Genomic DNA, 19,386 nt, shown 5'->3' with positions numbered 1-19,386 from the left:
GCCCCAATTAAATGTTGTCCTTTATAAGAGTTGCCTTGGTCATGGTGCCTTTTCACAGCAGTAAAACCATAACTAAGACAGAAGTTGGTACCAGGAGTGTGGCAGTCATCCCCATTCATCCCATATATACACACGTTTATAAAAATTAAAATTATAAACAGAAAACATGCAGTGTGTGTCTCTCTGAGTCTCTGGGTTAATTCACCTAATGTAAGTGGTGAAAAGAGGTCACAAGGATCAGTGAGAAGGGAAAAGAGAATGATGGAATAAATGTGACGTCATGAAACCTGGACTACTAGAGAGAGCAAGAGTGCAGAGGAACAGAGAGGGACAGGAGGGAGAAATGAGACTGGAAGCACAACAGAACAATGTATGAAAATGTAATAGTAAAAAGCATTAGTTTATATGCTAATTTTAAAAAATCCCCCTCTAAAATATTCCATAGACTAAGACTTTAGAGTAGCCATTTTCTTCCATTTTTTACTAAATTCAACTGTGATGCCCTAAGGATCCTGTGTATAGAAAATCAGCCCCTGTCCTATGTAACAAGACTGATGCCAGCTGTGTAGCATCCTTGGGAGACTCAAGAAAATGGTACTGATGTGGTTTCCTATAGGGCTTCATTATCTCAAGAAACCCTATTGAGAAAGGTTGGGCAAAGGATAACAGCTGTGGGTGGGTGTGGGGTAGCTCTGGTTCATTGGATCAGAGAAATGCTCTTTGCCAGGCAATCTTGTGAGCAGAGGCCTGAATTTAGAAAGAGGGAAGGGCTCCGCAGATGCAGAGACAAGGACTTGGGGATGGGGATGGGATGTGGTGGTCCAACTGGTGAGATGTGGTGATGGGTGGAGCTGCGTTATAGAGGGGTGATGAGCCGGAGAAGCGGTGAGTGATTGGATGGAAACGGTGAGGAGAGAGGAGATGTTTCGGTTCAGGTCAATTCACCAGAGATTATATATAGTATCCTGGTTCTGGTGAGTCAAAGATAGTGGAATCATGGTCCCTGTTCTCATGCAGCACACAATACATAACATAATTTAGATGTAATTACAGTGTAAAGCTTACACCTTAAGCATTAGCAAAGGAATGGCCATATGTCACATTTGCCCAGAAGCACCACGCTTTCAGCAATGAGTGATTTATTTAGAAAGAAAGAAGGAAAGAAAGAAAGAAAGAAAGAAAGAAAGAAAGAAAGAAAGAGAAGGAAAGAAAAGCTTAAAAGGAACTCACAAGCACCATGTCAGGGTGACAGACAGAAAGCCTGATCACGCAGAGAGCTTTCTAGTATGAATCAGCCTCAGAATTTTTCACACTTAGAAGAAAATGGACCCAGGTTTTGTGAGTGCACACCTACTACTAGGGCAGCACATTGTAGGCTATTTGGGGCTCCCCAACCAGAAGATACGGCTTCAGTGTCAAAGTTAATCCTCTGGGCTGGGAGCTACTCAGTGGGTAAAGCTCTTGCCATGCAAGGATGAGGGCCCCAGAACCCTGTAGAGCCTATCACGGTACCAGGTATTTTCTAATCTTGATGCTCCTGTGGTGAGATGGGAGGCAGAGTCAGGAGAATTCCCAGAAGCTCATGGGTCAGCCAGCCTGGTGTACACAGAGGCAAAGAGCAGAGATCCTTCCTCAGATAACGTCGGAAGATGAAGACCTGAGGTTGTCCTCCGACTTCTGTATGTGTGTCTCCCACAAAGATTTTTAAAAGTTGTCTGAAGGTAGTCCTTGAAGGTCGCTGCAAAGGCTGGGGAATACGTGCTCAGAATTTGGAGAGGGGATGTATGGAGATCTTGCTGAGGCACCAACAGAGCCACCCTAGAACCTGGAGGATAGGACTCTTTCCCTAGATCAACCCTAAAGGCAACTGCATCTCTTTTCCTGGCCCCGAATCCTCACCAGCTAGTCTATTTCCTGTCACCATACAGGATCTAGGAGTGTTTCTGAGTGGGGATGACTACATGCATGAAATCCATCCTAGGCCAGTAGTCTGTATTGAGAATTATTTAATTAGAACCACTAATTAGAAGCTATGAGCCCTGAGATGATGCTAAGGTCTTGTGACCAAGGATGGCTAGTTGGCTGGATGACAGCTCAGATGTCCAGGAGACATAGTCATTAAAATGCTATAGAAACATAAAGTATGAACAGTGTCCTTCAAGTATGGTGGGTGTCTATCATAAAGGGGGAAAAAGGCAAGTGAAAATTTGAGACTGAGAAGATTGATGTATTTTCGGGAAATCTTTCATGACTTTATTCTGTGCTGAAAGTAAATTTCATCATATAGAACCTGCTTTATGGTCAACAGAAATTGACATCAGTGAGTGACACCAGGAGGAGCTGTCAATCAGAGCTGTGTTAGGCACCAAGGGTGATGGGGAGGGGGCGGGGACAGGTGTCTAGGTGGTGGTAATTCTGCTTGGTTGAAGTGGGATGACAGTCACACTGAATTGAGGAGTCTGAGGCCATGCAGGTTTTGGAGAAGACACTTGATAATAGCTGACATTTGTTTAATGCCACTTTATCACTTTACATTATTTATGATGTGTCACCAACTATGGCAGTCAGGTGCTTGCATTCCATTACTGCCATTCATTCTAACCCTTTCCAAAGGCCAAACTGCCCCGGTTGACTAGCAGGTGTGTGGAGGAGCTGGGCATTTAACCAGATAACAGGAGTCCGCATTCCACTCTCAGTTAACATAGTAGAGCTCAGAGCCATGATAGATGAAACACGGACAGGAAGAGGGGAAAGTGGCAGGTGGTACGCTTCCTACCCTTACATTCTGTTCTTTATCCATCTCCAAATTGTTGGTTTTCTCCCTTCACTGGACAGCTACCTGATTTCCTCTGCATTCACTTCCCAGGTGCTTTGCTCTTGAGTTTTTATGAAACATCCTCCGTCCTTTCCCACTGCTGGGGTCCTAGTCCCTTCAGGATGCTGTAACCAAGTGCTACATCCCAAATGGCTTAGAAATCTCAGATTTCTTTTTCTTCAAAGGTCCAGAGATTGAAAGGCAGCTATCGGCATGAGAGTTTGGTATTCTCTTCCAAATTGCAGATCCCCTTGTTTGTTTGTATTTCTACAGTCGACCATGCAAGAGTTAAAAGGACCACAAATATAATGTTATCACAATTTTAGTAAATTATCTTGTTTGTTAAAAGTCTGTCTTCACAACATCCAAATGGTATCCCACAGACCTTGACTTCTAATACCACCATGCTGGGGTTGGACGTGGAGTTTTAGAATGTGACTGTCTTAGTTAGGGTTTTACTGCTGTAAACAGACACCATGACCAAGTCAACTTTTATGAGGACAACAAAGGACAACATTTAATTGGAGATGGCTTACAGATTCAGAGGTTCAGTCCATTATCATCAAGGTGGGAGCATGGCGGCATCCAGGCAGTCATGGTGCAGGAGGAGCTGAGAGTTCTACATCTTCATGTGAAGGCTGCTTGCTAGTGGAAGACTGAATTCCAGGCAGCCAGGACTAGGGTGTTAAAGCCCACTCCCACAGTGACACACCTATTCCAAGAAGACTACACCTACTCCAACAAGGCTACACTTCCAAATAGTGCCACTCTCTGGGCCAAGCATATTCAAATTATCATAGTGACTTTTGTGGGCAGATGTTCAGTACATAACAGTTCAGGCCAACTCTTCTGAAGTCTATAGACTTCAATGCAGGCATCATTCTTAGCATAAGCCTTCCCTGGTTTCATTGATCACGGTCATCATTCTTTACTTGATCCTTACCTGTGGCACCCACCTAAGATTTGATAGCTTACATCTTTTAAGATGGCCCAGAAAGGCAACACTCTAAATAAATTTAGCATATATCTGCTAAATGAATGAGAACAGAGACTTGGCCTTATTTGTACACCCATTCACCTATGTTGTTTTCTCAAAGGCTTTCTGTGACCAAATTTGTCACTGTAAAACACAGGCATTGTATCATGTGGAATCCAAGCCTTCTCATTTTCCTCTTCTATCAGCTTGGGACTTCTAAATATTCAGTAAGGATTCTATCTACTTACACCATGTTGTGTTGTACATGCAAACAATCTGATGTTTCCTTCTGTAAACCTTCCCCCTTTCCATGGCTAAGCAGGGCAGTGTGTAAGTCTTCACCGAACATATCTGTTGTTGGGAGGGTCACATGGGGGCTCTAATGGTATTTATGTTTCTAAAGTTAGAGTAGGTATAAAGGAATAAACATTACTTAAATACATTTAATGTCAAAATATTTTATAAAATATACCAGGCTGTTGATTTTCTTTATATTTCACAAATTTGTTTTTAAAAAATCTAAACCTTTCTATAAAAAGATTGGTATGCATACAGTCACGATAAATGGAAAAAAGTACTGTCATTAAGAATGATGCATAGATAAAAATTTGTTATCCTGGCTGGATTCATATGACAGATGGAAACTAGAATCTTGTCTAATCTGTGGGACTTCATGAATGAAGTCAATTAAGTTTGGAAAAGCTATTTATTATGAGATAAAAATGCAATTAGTGCTGATAAAACACTGCTAGGCCTCTGGTTCTAATGAAGTGAATGTGGATGTCTGGGGGCTGGCAACTGGGTGGGGTGGTTTACAGTTTAATCTCTTCTTTTCCAATATACGTAAATCTCTTAGTGAGCAATTTCCAGGTTAGAGAACCTTGCCTGAGCTGGGCTGACCCCTATCAGATGCTGGCACACCCATGGCCAGAGACAGGATAGCTGGGTTGTGTCTAGGAAGCAAGCTGGGTGAGGAATGGAAAGTGGATGGCAATGTGGATTCTCCCTCCCTCACTCCTTTCCCCCTCCCTTGCCATCCCCATCCTCCCCCCTCTTTCTCTCTCTGTCTCCCTCTCTCTCTTTTCTCTCTTTCCTTCCTTCTTTCCTTCTCTTTTCAAATTCACATCCCCCAGCAAGGATCCCTTTGCTTTTTTGCACCTCTTGCTATAATGATAACACCCACAGGGAGAAAATAAATTCTTTTCTATAGTTAAAAGTTTACATCAGTCATGCTAGTTAAATATCTGTTAAAATTGTCCTTATTCCCCCCCCCCAATAGATAAAGCTACAAGTTTACAAGGGTGAGAAAATTTCTCTCCCACTTGGTTGCTGTGAGATATATTTTTAAAGCGTCAGTGGGGGGAAGCTAGTTTGAAGGCTCACACTCGGGGTGTCTGTAGTTCTGGTGCTGCAAATAAAGTCCATTACCAGCAAGATGGCTGTTGAGTGTTCTGAGGGGACCTCTGACTCATCTAAAAACTAGGTCACTCACCACTGTGGCAAATACCATTCTACAGATAGACTAGGTGACAACCATGCTGAAAGACTCTGGTACTAGTCACCTCACTACACAAAGTAACAGAATTTGATAAAGCCCCAGTGAAGAGAATTGAGAAATCTTTAAAATAGACTCCTCTCCCTTATTTAGCTAGTACAGTAAGCTACATGAATAGCACAGCGGTTTTAATTGAAGGCATGCCTGTTTGCTGATTATCCATATCTAGGGGGACAGCCTGAACTCAGATTTAACCACTACTGGGTTTAGAATTTGTACACAAGCTGGAAGAAGTTCTTGTTGGGCCCCAGGATTCTCTGTTTTAGCAGCTCTCCCAGGTGGTATTTGCTGTATGCTTTGGGGAAAGCCTTGGAGTTGGAACTGTCTGTAAATCCCAAATAGAAATTTGTTTCAGTTAAAGGCATCAAATGTGACATTATCACTAGAGAGCCAACCAATTTGGTGTGGTTAACAAGAGGTAATAGGCTCTTTCCAAAATATGTATTCATCTCACTGAAATTACTCCTGGTTGTAGACTGTAGACTTGACATCTCAATTTGTTCCATTCAATAACCTTGGTGGTATTCATTACCTATGAGTTATTTTTGGCCTTGGAAAATCTATTTTCACAAACTATGTGGAAACTTCCCTCTGTTTACAGCATGCTGGTGTCATTAATGATTTATGATCACAAGTTGTTATTTTTTTTCTTTGTTAGAAAATGAGTCTAAGATGGACTTAGTTGGCTCAGGTCTGTAATCCCACCACTTAGAAGGCAGAGGCAGGAGGTTCAGGAGTCCAAGGTCATCCTCAGCTACATAAGAAAGGTGAAGGCCAGCCTGGACTACTTGAGACACTGTCTCAAAAACAAAACACATCAAAGCAAAACAAAAACGTCAAACTTCATAAATCTAGTGGCTTTTACAGGTATTCTCAGTAACCACTGGATGTGAATCATATAAAACATAGAGCTTATTAGATGTGCAACATTCGGCTCAGATTTGGTCAGACTCTCCCACTTGCTTGGTCTCAGCTTGTTTTTTGAAAAACTATGCGACATGCAAATCATGCTGGGGAACACAGGGTTTCATGACAGCAGAAGAATCCTGTTGGCCTACCTTTCTTGCTTAGGCATCTTCCTACTCCTCTCTGTCCAGGACCATTAGACCATTTTTGTGTAGGCTCAGGGTACCCTGAACCTCTGAATTTTGAGTCAGGTCACCTCTGATAGAAGAAGTATGGCGAGTGATGCCTGAGACTGCTAAGTGGGTCTCACTCCTGGCTAAGAAGCCAGTGGCACCTGATGTGCAGACAAAGGCAAGGTTCTCTAGCTGGCAGCTTGATCACCTCTATGAAGAGTAAAATAAAAGTACTTGGCATGTGTTCCTATCTTTTGGCCAAGAATGCTGATAGAAGGGGGATTTGGAAAGCTTAATAGTTAAGGCTCTTGAGAGCTGGGCATGGTACAGCCTGCCCATAATCCTAGCACTTGGGACACTGAGAGAGGATTATAAATTCCAGTCCAACCTAGACTACATAGGGAGACCTGTGTGTGTGTGTGTGTGTGTGTGTGTGTACTCTTGAACTATCTCAAGACATTATTGAGCAATACACTTGGCAATACTGGACAGCAAATGTGCTAGCTGTCCAGTCTAAAAACGTTCAAGTCAAATTTGAGGAAGCAGAGGCATTGAGTATTTGACTTAGCAACAAAGGATTATTTAGATAACTTAAAAATCCTCAAGGGAAATTATGTTTCAAGCTCTGGGGTTTATGCCTAAATTGTCCAAAGCGTTTGTTACACACAGTTCCATCCTTTTAGAACAGCGCTTCTCAACCTTCCTTATGCTGTGACCCTTTAACACAGTTCCTCATATCGTGGTGACCCCCAATCATAAAATTGTTTTCATTGCTATTTCATAACTGTAATTTTGCTACTGTTACAAATTACAATGTAAATATATGTAGCCATCGACCTCAACGGGGTCGCGACACATAGACTGAGAACGGCTATTTTTAAACATTTCTGAATTCAACAGTGGAGTTTTATTACAGGCTGTTGAGAGTCTATAAGGCTGGAACCACTTGGATGGTTTCTCTCTTATCTGGTCAAGTCTCATAGTGCAACTGAGCCACCTGTGCGAGCACTTAAGCATGGAGGCAGTGCTCTCATCTGTCTCTGCTCGTCTGTTCCACATACACATAAAGTTGGTCCAGGTGGCTACTCCATAGCCTTTCCTCAGCTGCTGTCCAGTCTTTAGGCTCAATCACTTCACCACAGGTTGAGACAGTCATCTGAATGCTCTTCATCACTGAAGGAGAAGAAAGGTCGTGAAACTTGACAAGTGGAGCAGGGGCTAGACACATTTTTTTTGACAGTGTTCCTTAAAGCCTGGCCTTGGACCAAGAGAAGCTTCACCACCACTTGGGGGCTTGTTAGAAATGCAGATTTTCGAGGCTACACCCCAGACTTTAACGAGACTCCCAGGTGATTCTTATTTAAGCAAGGACCTGAGAAATCAATCGATGTAAGAATTGATCAACTGGACGCCACTCATCGGCGGAAATAAGGGACTCAGCCCTTTGTGCCCGCCTCGCACCCGTTCTACTAGGTAGCAACCGAACCCCCCGGGACATCGGAGCCAGGCGCTTGCCGAGGGCAATTTGGTGATTGGTTTGTGAGGCCACGTGACCAGCGCTGGGCCGTCCACGCGACACGATTGGTTCTCGCGGACGCTGACGGACAGGGCCGGGGCGGGCCAGAGCCCGGTCGGAGGGGCGCCGGCGGGGGCCGGAGGGGCGAAGGCGCGAGAGCGCGAGTGCGCGTGCGCGAGCGGCGGGGCTTTCTCCGGAGCCGTCGGAGGGAGCCGGAGCGCTTCTCCCGAGGTGAGCGGAGTGGGGCGGTCCCTCCGATCCCGGGTCCCGGGGAGCGGCGGGGGATGGCTCGGGGTTCGCCAGCCCCGGGAACCCTGCACTGGGGAGGATGCAGCCCCAGCATTCGCCAGTCTCCGTGCCTTGGTTTCCCTTTTCCCACCCTCTGATACATCTCTCCATCCTCTCCGCGGCAGCCGCGGCTGTGCCCGAAGAGGTTTGCCCACCTGGCCGCCTCGCCTCCGCCTTTGTTTCCCGCCCCGGAGGGATGCTGCCACCGGTCCCCTCCCCAGAGGAAGGGCTCCGGAGGCGCCGCGAGGGCGCCAGGGGCGCTGGACTGAGTCTGGGAAGAAGGTGGCTTCCATACAGTGGGACCTGTCGCATGGGAGAACGAAAGGGTGGAGGGAGCGTAGTGTCACTTTGGTTCGAGCCCTTGAGACCCGAACTAATCCGGTAACTGCGAGCGAAGCGGAATGCCTAGCTCATCTGATGATCCTTCTGCCTCGATGCGAGAGCCAGCATCCTAAAGGAACCGAGCCTGTGCTGCCTGGAGCAGGGTGCCCTGGGGGAAGGCTACCGTGTCTGTCTGCTGGACCTCGAGCCTGCCCTCACCCCAGACTTCACCGTAATACAACGCTCGGAACCTAGGGAGAGAATCCAGAGATGCGTTTAAAAGCTTAAATTTTTTCCCCCTTTAAAACAATTAGATAGAGCAGGTCACAAAAAAAAAAAAAAAAAAAAAAAAGGTTTCCAGAGACAGTATAACTGATGACTGGGAAATAGTGAGGGAATTTGCCTGCAGTGAACTGCAGACCAGACAGCGCACTGAGAGGCATCTTCAAGACGCGGGGTGGGGGTGGGTTCAGTGACTTTCTAGGTCTATCCAAGAGGGTACTCAGTTTCAACCTGTCAGGAGGGCAGTGTAGGGAGAGAGGAGGTAGGGTCTAAGATGCACTTTCTAAATCTTTGCTAAAGTGTATGTTAAAAAAGAGAGAGAGAGACCATTTGGCTGCCAGAAGAGATGGGGGGCAAGGGAGCAATCTCCCTTGACTCCTTTAGAAGAGGGAGGGCGTGTCCAGGAGTTTAACGTGGTGCTTAAAACGCAGGTTCTCTGGGGAGTAAGCGTGTCCCCAAACACACAGTAGCAATGACACGCGAGACATCTTATGGCGAAACTTAAAAGATCCCGTGAGTTTTTCTACTGGTTAGCTAATTTGATGCACCTGGTGTTGTAAATCTGGTTCAGCTAATTGTCAAAAAGGGTCTACAGTGCTCCCGAGTTTTACTCAGTCTCTACCTTAGTCTTTGGAGACATTCTGATCATGCTATAAAGCCCTTCCTTTCCCATGTGAAGTTGTTTTTCTTTTAGGCATCTAAACCAACCGTCCCTTGTGCCAGCAAAATATTCCCTTTAGTTTACTGAATTAAACCACATTCAATTCATTTACTTGCTGAAAATTTCAATTCATTGGGCAAGTTTTTAAAATTTTGTTTTGTTTTGTTTTGAGAAGGCACCCCTTCCATTTGTTAAGACTACAGGAATCAAACTCGGGGTTCTCTCAGCACAGCACGGAGTAAACTTTTGGTGGTTTCCTGAGATCGGTAGATCGGAATCTGCCGTGAAGCAGAGTGGGAACACCACAGATGACTCTAGTGATGCGCAATAAAGGTTCTCATCTGATAGTCTGAAACACAGCACCTTAGTGGAGACAGCTTAAATACAGAAAGCTAATTTACAGAGAGGAGTTTTGAGGATGATGGAGGTGGCATGGTTTGAGAAAAACACACATTTTTTGCTTTTAGAGACGAATGTCATTTTGCACGTAAGCTTCATATAAGATACGCAGAGGGCATTGATGTATTTAGCTGGAGAAGTGGGGTCAGCTATTTGAAAGAGGCTGAAAAAAACACTGCTTAGGGTCTGAAGGGCCAACAGAAAAATTGACATAGTTCAATGTGAGGTATGCAGCGGACCTCTCTGACCTGTAAGACATGGGCTTTATCCTCTGATTCAATAAAAGCCCCTTACGTCTGCTTTCAAGATGGCCACAAAGTCATTTTCTTTCTGTTGTTTCTGTCCTCTCCCTTATGAACTAAGGAGAGAGATTATAGTCAGAGCTGCGTGCTTAAGCAGTCATGCCCTTTGAGGAGGATCTATGTCACATTGTATAAATATAAGAGCCTTCACCCTGGCCGGTGCCTGGGAGAATTCCGTAGGGTGTACACTATAAGAGAAAGCTGGCCTACACGGCCACAGGTGGGGTTCTGGGTAAGCTCATCTGTTGGTGGAACGGAGAGCCAGGGATGGTTGAATTCAGCCAGGTTCTGCTGCTTGGAGAGATGGTTCCAGGCAAAGCTTCCCCATATCGGCTAGCCTGGCTGGCCTTCAGATGGCTCTCAGAGGGCCATGCTCCTGTGACAGAGTCTCCTGCAGAGCCTATGGGTCTCCGGCTGTGTCAGTTATGCCTGTGATGCACTATGGAAAAGAGCCCCACTACGACAAAAATCTTGGATGCCTGTCTTTCCAGTCTCATGTCACCTACAGGTTTCCCTCAAACAATTTGTACCCTCCCTGCCAGTAGATGGCACTCTTGCCTCTGGGAATTCCTGAAGAGGCTGGCTATAGAACTATCGGCGGCAATGTAGATTTGGTGTAGGTTTTGATAGGCTGTTATCTCCCAGGTAAATATGATGATGATGACAACGATGACGACGACAGTGATGATGTTCTGAGCGTGTAACTTTTTATATAATAGAGGAATGGAGTGGGGTGAGGATTTCTTCTCTTTCTCCCTCTTCCCCTCCCCTCCCCTCTCTCTTTCCCTCTCCCCCTCCTCTTCTCCTCCTTCCTCCTTCCCCCTTCCTCATGTGGTGTATGTGGTCTGAGCAGAGATTGGGTGGGTGTAAATTGAGACACTTCATAGTACATGCTTTAAGAGCACTGGTTATGCACACCCAATGTTGAGGTGCTGATTTGATGTTCATTCCAAGACTTCATTTCTGGTTATTTGCATGCATACCTAGTCTCCACAGGAGGATGACTCCATGAGGGGTTCATGTGATTTTAAACCCAGTCTGTAGTCAGCGTTTCATATCCTGAACGTATCCATGGGAGTGTTCGTGAAAATAATGTTAAATTGTTACATCCCAAGATGGTTCAGAGAAGGTAGGTCAAATCATTTTAAATCGGTTTCTTTTAAAACTTGAAAATTTCCAACACATGTTTGTAGATTGTCTTAGCTACAGCCAAGTCCCTAGTAACTACTCAAAACTCGAACTTTAAAAAAAAAATACTTTTAGCTGGAGTTCTTCATAGATCTTCCAGTTTTGAGATAACTAATTGTTTTGTTCTTTGTTACAAACTGCTCTCTTATGTGGGGTTTAAACACACTAAACTCAAGGGTGTTTTAGCCAGCAGTGGAGCTGTCACAGTGTTGGGGAAGGTCTTAGCTCTGATCCTGCCCACACTGTAGAACATGGGCCACCGCCTCTGGAGCCATACTCAGTCACCCGCTCTTTGTGTGGCTGTCACCCTGATGCTCAACCTCCTTTGAGTTGATTCCTGTCTCTTCAAGTCAACTGATACGATGTTGTTTATTTTTTTTCCTATCAGTAACAAATTCTAAAATCCCGTTGGGAGAAGACAGCAATCGTCACAAATCATAGACACAGCCTCATTTTGTGGCCATAAATCAGTCTGTCTTCCTGGCTGTTATTTTTCTCATGTTTACTGGGCTTGCCAAGTGAGTGCCACGTAAATATCTTTGGAAGTCTGAAGTTCTTTGCTGGGGTGATTTCCCCCATAAGGCATTTCTGAAGCCTCCGGACACTGTTCAGGCAAATGGTGTGTTCGTGCTGTGAAGCTAGGATAAGAAGACTTCCTGTGGAAACTGCGTGCTTCAGCTAGAGTCCTGTGCTTCAGAGGTGCAAGAACCCCCAGGGGTGGTTAACTTAACTTTCCCACCTTTTAACTCAAGCTGAGCCACTCAAAGGCAGAAAACTCTCTGGAGGATGGGGACTCCAGCTTGGGAAGTGAGCTTCCTTTTCCCTTCTGGGGCGCTGCCTCCCTTCCCCTGTGGTTAGGATACAGAAAGTGTTGTGTATACAGGGCTGGGCCAGGGAGGTTCTCAGAGGAGTAAAGTCGCAGCATGAGTGGCATAGGGTTTTGTTTTTTTTAAGTGTTTTCCTTTTTTGTCTGACTGATCCTAACTGATCCTAAGCTGGACTTCTTACTGTATGTCTTTGCTTGCTTGCTTGCTTGCTTGTTTCCTCCCTCCCTCTGTCCCTCTCTCTTTCTTTCTTTCTTCTGCAATGAAAGACTTTTTTTAAATCCTAGAATAGTCTTATACAATGTGAGGTTATTAATCCAAGTTCATGGACTCCACAAATCTGTATGGATAAGAAAGTATGTGTTATGTAATTTGTCTCTATTATTTCATGTCTTTACGTGTGTGTGTGTGTGTGTACAGGGCTGTGCCAGGGCATGTGGATGAGTATGGGGATCAGAGGTGAATGTTGGGTATTTTCTTCTATCTCTTTCCATCTTAGGCCTTGAGACTGAGTATCTCACTGAGCCTGGAGCTCACTGATTTGGGAATCTGGACAGTGAACTCTAGAGATCTCTCTGACTATGCTTCCCTAATGGCAGGGTTAGAGGCATGCACCACCACACCTGTGTATTATTAATGTTCACGCTAGGGAATTGAACTCAAGTCCTCCTGAGTTATGTCTCTAGATCTTTATCATATTCTGAGAAGAGGGCTTTAGGCCTCAACAGGATGCCAAATGGACCCATGGCACAAAGCTGGGATAAAAATTTGACTGTCTAGAGTAGCTCTGGAAAAATGACAAGAGGAAAATTTTTGTCTTGTTCTGTCAAGACAAGGCCCCAGGTTACCCTAGGCTGCTCTTAACTTGCTGTGTAGCCAGTGTGTCCTTGAAGTTGTGAATGTCCTCCCTCTGCTTCCCAAGTGCTGATGCCATATGTATGTGTGCATTACTGTCCCAGGTTTTAAGCGGAGAATGTGAGTGTGTGCGCCCACGTGTGTGTGTCTATGCGTGAGCACATACATGCATAGATTCGTGAATGCACAGAGGCTAGGGGACAATTTTGGGATATATTTCTCACCCCCTTTTTTGAGATAGGATCTCTCATTGGCCTGGAGTTTCAGGATTTTGCGAGGTGAGCTGTCCAGGGAGCCCCAGCTTAACTGCCTCTGCCTCCCAATGCTGGTATTTCATGTGTACACGGCCACGCCCAGGGATTTTACATGGTTTTTGGGGCTTAAACTCACTTTACCATCCAAGCCATCTTCCCAGCCCCAAAGGGAGAATTCTTGATTGATAAGCTGACAGAATGGTAGGGAGTGGAAGGCAGAAATTAAACTGTGAACGTTCAGGGATATTGAACCTGTATTAGAGTTGCTCCCCCAATGAGGAGACAAAGCCCGTCGCTTCACCCATCTTCATAATGGATATGCAAGTATTGATTTCCGTTTATCAAATCTTTCTCAGTACCCTCCTAATTTCATCATAATACCTTTAAGTTCCTGTTGCTTTACCGGCTGTGACATGCATACTGAGGGACCGCCCCCCTCCCCCAGCTCTCATTATTCCAATTTGAGGTCCACATATTCATTACCTTTCTGATGTATGACATGAAGATTCTTTTAAGTTCTTATTAGCATATATTAAGCATACATAATGGACTCTATTATGACATTCTCACATGTGTATGGATTTTATCGAATTTGTCCTCACTATTGTCTTCCATTCCTGAGAATTCTTTTCCTTGTCCCAGATAATCCCTAGCTTCCACTATCAGTCTTGTGTGTGGTGGGTGGGGCGAGTGTGTGTGTGTGTGTGTGTGTGTGTGTGTTTGCATGTGTTTAATTAGGGTTAAAACTGCATGAGTGAGCTTATTTATAGAAGCATGAGAAACTTACCTATAGCTACACCACTGAAGAAAATGTCTCTCCCTTTCCAGCCCTCATTGACTGCCTATAGATCCTAAGGGAGGGATGGAGCCTGAGAAGTCCCTCGCCCCTAGCAATCCTCAACTGGACCCCTTCCTAATCTATGGCAGAGTGGCATGAACCATAGGCCCCCACTCCTTTTGTTTGCCAGCTGCTACTGTCTATCAACCACATCCACTAGCTACTGTGCTCTAAGATCCAAGGCCCACCAAGATATTAGAGATGTAAAATAACTTCAGTGGTAGAACTTTTAATAAGACATCACTAGTTGTCTCCATTAGGACCCAAGATGTACTGTGGCTAATTACTGCATTTTCTCTAACTATTTACAATCACAAATACTTTCTTTTCCTAATTGCTTTTAAATAGGACTGACTCAGAATTTGTATGAATTAGAAATAAAAAAGTCTCATTGTTACCATAGGCTGAACAGATGTTACTCTGTGGTCCATTCCCACTTTGGACACAGGAGAAGTAACTTTGTTGTTGTGGAGAATTGTTTGACAAACCTCTAGCTCCTGTCCTGTAACATCTTGCTTACCTTTGTACTGCAGTGATTCGCTCTGGTAGAAGCCACACTTCTTGCTGCCATTTTGGCTCTAAGGCAGTGTGATCTTTGTTTTTGTTTTAGTAGAAGAAAAAATATTTTTTTTCCTTCTTAGTGTATTGAGAGAAATCATATGCTAGAGAACAAAGTCAAATTGTTGCTTCTAAGGTCAATTTTCTGCTACTAAGTTGTTACGAAATTTGATTGGGAAAGGGGTACCCAGCACTTCCCTGAGTTTGTTTCAAATGAGAAAAAGGAGCAGTGGCCTTTTAAGTTCTAACCTTTGGTAAACATGTGACTCTGTGGAATTGTATCTGGTATCCAGACTGAGTAGCTCTTTAAAATGCTGCTAGCTGAACGAACGCTCACGCAGAATCAGAAACAACACTGATATAAAAATCCTTATATGTGAAAATTACTTTGTGTAGAAAGTTTGGCAAATATTCTCCAATCTTACATTTTTTTTTATTCTTCTCTCATATTACATCCCGACTGTAGTTGCCCCTCGTTCTCTTCTCCCAGTCTCTTCCTCAACATCTCCCCTCCTGTCTATCTTCTGTCCACAGAGTAGCTACTGAACAGCAGCAGCATCCGGATCCCCTATGACAGTGCTGCTCAACCTGTGGGTCACAACCCCTATGGAGTAATACATCCCTTTCATGGGGTCACATATCCCATACCCTGCATAGATATTTACATTTTTATTCATAACAGTAGCAAAATTACAGTTATGAAGTCACAATGAAAATCATCTTACAGTAGTTGGGGGTCACCATAACATGAGGAATTGTATTAAAGGGTCACAGTATTAGGCAGGCTGAGAACCACTGCCCTGGGGCTTATTAGAAATGCAGAATGTTAGGCCTTACCCATGACCTTTCAACTCAGAACCTATGTTTTATCAAGATGTCCTGATAACAGTGCATACTCAGGGGGGTCTGAGAAGTACGTGTAGAGTCTTGTGTAGAATAGACCCTATAAGGGACGTGTGATGTTTTATGAAAGAAAAAGCTGAGACTCAGAGTTGTAAAGTAACAAGGTCAAGGTCACTGTGATGCATCATAAGTTAGATTAGACTACTCTAGTCTAAACCCAATGCTATCTTCATTGGACTGGAGTAAGCCTGACCCAAGACAGCTCACTGTCCAGCCCATGGGGTTAAGCATGACTGTATGACTTTGAGCAGCCAACAGAAAGTGGTAAGAAGTGGAAAAGTGTATACCATTTGGGGTGGGGCAGTGTTAGTATGCATATCTATAGCCATGTGCCTGTGTGTACACACATGCACTTCAAGTACCTTTGCAAGTCCTTCCTATTTTCCATCCCTAGCTCACTGGAATGGAGAGAATTCCTTGTAGTGGTTCTCAACCTTCTTAATGCTGTGACTCTTAAGTACAGTTCCTCATGCTCCCATGATCCCCAACCATAACTTTATTTTTGTTGCTACTTCATATCCATAATTTGCTACTTTGTGTACCATAGTGTAAAATCTGTGTTTTCTGATGGTCTTATATGACTTCTTTGAAAGGGTCATTTGACCCCCCCCCCCAAAAAAAAAAGGTTTTGACCCTAAAGGGGTCACGACACACAGGTTGAGAACCACTGCCTCCAGGGAACCTTGGAGATTATAGTGTAAAGATGTAGGATCCACTGTATTCTGAATATTTTGTTTTCTGCATCAAATTCATCTCTCTTGACTTTCCTCCTGTCTAGGATGCATATGGGAACCTCTTGTATTGATGATCATGAGGCATACCAGAGACTGGGGTCTGTGTAGTAAGCATGAAGTCCATTTTTAACAAATTCACTTGAACAACAGCTTTGGGGATGAAGTTGTATATAAATTGACCCATTGTCCTCATTTGGTTTTGTCTTTGGCAGATCGATTAGCTGTGGTCCAGCATGCAGAAGTGAGCGTGTGATGAAAGGCAGCAGATCCGATGGGTTGTGAGGATGTAAGATCGTTTGAAGGCTTCCACACCCTCTCCTCCAGGGTAAGGCAGATGCTTTCCCTGTTTCGCTGGCTTTGCTGAATCATAGATGCTCTTGTCTCACCACAGTCTTGGAGTCAGTGCAGTGAGATTCTCTGCCTGTCTGTGAAAGGCTTCTAAATCTTTCTTTATTCAAATCATGGACTCAAATCAAGAAGTATGAAAAATGGTGACCAAGGGATGGGATGTGTTCCATGCATGGAGACTTCTCTACATACAATTGTTGAGTGACTTTACGTGGGGTGTGATTTGTAGGAGCAGGGCTGAGAGAGTTTGAGACCAGCTGCCTTTTTCCTGAAGCCTTATATTTCGAATAGTCTGGTCAGAGTTCCTCTCCCACCATCCTTGCCTTCCATGAGTCATTGACTGAACTTTTCCTTCACTGATTGCCGTACCTGAAGGAAGTAGCTTATCAGAGCTGAAGTCCTTGGTGTGGTGGTCCGTAGCAGCTTAAAGCACAATGTTCTTCCCACTCCATAATTTTCCTATCTTGTATCTCTGGAAGCCACTCCTGCTTATAATTACTGGCACCCTGGATGTGACTAAAGGGTATTTGGTAACCAATCCTGGCTTGGGGCTTTTGTTTGTGGAAAAAAAAAATCAAATCAAAACTAGTAGGAGGTAGTCAATGAAGGTCAAGGGAGAAAAGAAAGCTCTATGTTCTTCAGCTTCTGCTCTTGAACAAAAACCAGAGTCCTTGAAGAAATGACCAACTCTATTCCAAGCCGAGTTAAGAGTGGTTAAGTGGTGGGAATTTTTTGTTGTTAACCTTTAACCTGGAGGGAGGACTGTGTTTTCAGCCTGTAGGTTCAATGCTGTGAGGCCTTGCTAGACTAAGGGAACCCAGAAAGGCTGCCTGTACTTCTGTGCCTCATGTGGCTTGCTAATGAATACAATTTACTGAACAAAATAGACGATTAAGGGCTGCAGATCCCTGGAGATTCCCGTAAGTGTGCATCATTGCCGCTCTTGAGTGACGCACATGACCAGGGAAGAAGCAGGGAGAGACACGCAGCTGTAAGGCAGGCCGTCTGTAGAAGAGTCCAGGCGACCAACTGGCACAGACCTTGGCCAAGGGCCTGGAGGTCATGGGTGGGAGGAATGTTCCTTGTTAAATTTTATCCCTAGGAGAGTTTTGCTTAACACGGGGGCTGCTTTCCTTTTTATCTGTGGCTTTCATACAGCCTCTATTTTGAATGTATCTAAGAAGTGTTTTACATCAAAAATAGCAATTGGCTGGCATGTTTCTGTGTAAATATTATACAAGGATTAAACTGTGGAGGCAGCCATTCTTTAGCCATTAATAAGGGGCCAAAAGAAAGAAAACTAAATTAACCAAACAAAGGAAAACCCAACCAACCAACCAACCAACCAACCATCCAACCATCCAACCAACCATCCATCCATCCATGCAACCAAGCATCCATCCATCCATGCAGCCAACCATCCAACCAACCGTGGTGTGAGAGTTGCCAGTGAACCAGGCAGTATTGATTCCAATGAGACTGTTCTTGTGTGGGCCGTTGCTAGGCAATATGGGATCTATAGTGTGCCCTTGCCCTTAATCTCCGCCCACTAAATGCCCATAGCTTCCCAAGCAATCATGACCATCAAAAAGGCCTCTGGGCATTGTTAAATGTTTCCTGGTGGACAAAATTGTGACAGCTGAAGGAATACAGTGATTCAATGCTGTTCTGAGTTTCTCTGGGGCTGAGCTTTAGTTTACCTGATTCTCAACCCTCTCCTCCCCCCACCCTCAGTTTCCCTGACTATGAAATGGGCATAGTATAGTGACTCAGCCTGAGGAAGCATGGTGCGCACCACTGTACGGTAGATCTGGGTTTTTTTAAATGCTAAGTGATAACTGTCTCACCAGGTACTTAGGCCGAAGAATATCTCCTGGTGGTCATGGTGACAGTAAATGGGGAACAATGGGAGACAGAAAAGGGATGAATTTTGGAATGTGGGCAGTTCCACACAGTCCCGGAGTCTGAGTTCTTTTGAAGACATTGACATTCTTGCCCCCTGCAGCAATGTATTCTGGATGAAAGCTTTTCTTTTGCAAAGTTAAGGACCAACAGAGGGCACAAGGTGAAAAGATGGCCACTGCAAAGAGTAGACATGGAAATTACATCTGACAGGGTGATTTCTTAATGTTAAAATGACTCACATATAATTAGACCCAAGGACAGAAAGAGGTAACCACCAAAACAAAACTTTCCTACTGAATGACTGACAATCCAGAGTAACTTTTACATGCCATACAAAGGTAGAGACTGCTTAGAGAAACAACTCACCACTATTCTAGAACTTTACAGTCCTTTTTCTCCTTTGAGACTATGGGATATCTCCATGTGTGTTCCGATGGAGTGATAAATAGCATGTTTTCATATGCATGTGTTCTTGATATTTTCCAATGCTGCATCACGGAGCGAGAGGAAGCCATAATTCTGAACTAACCTGAAATAACGTCATTCATTATTTTACTGAAAAGTCTCAGTCCCACTACAGGACACAGCCTCTGCAGGGATTAGATGTAAACTGTTGAGGCTTCTTCTGAGTTGTCTTCTCTGTGTTTCTAGTCCACAGAAAATTTACAGCTATTCTCAACCTTAGATCTAATGTGTGGGGAGGCCACTATGGAACAGTCTGGTTTCTTTGGCTTTTCCCTCTCTCTCTCTCTCTCTCTCTCTCTCTCTCTCTCTCTCTCTCTCTC

General features: G+C 44.4%; 1 protein-coding gene across 1 annotated transcript in view; it reads left to right on the top strand.

The window, feature by feature from the left end:
• The first annotated feature begins 8,087 nt into the window (after positions 1–8,087).
• Positions 8,088–19,386, top strand: part of Tmem108 (transmembrane protein 108) — a 283,476-nt gene continuing 272,177 nt past the window's right edge. Inside the window, exons 1-2 of the mRNA XM_028756764.1 lie at positions 8,088–8,172; positions 16,561–16,673. The gene's annotated coding sequence lies outside the window, so the exon portion shown is untranslated. The remainder of the gene's footprint in view (positions 8,173–16,560; positions 16,674–19,386) is intronic.

This window comes from Grammomys surdaster, unplaced genomic scaffold (assembly GCF_004785775.1).
Source record: "Grammomys surdaster isolate TR1022 unplaced genomic scaffold, NIH_TR_1.0 126131, whole genome shotgun sequence".
Lineage (NCBI taxonomy): Eukaryota > Metazoa > Chordata > Mammalia > Rodentia > Muridae > Grammomys > Grammomys surdaster.
This window is presented reverse-complemented; position numbering and strand designations above follow the sequence as displayed.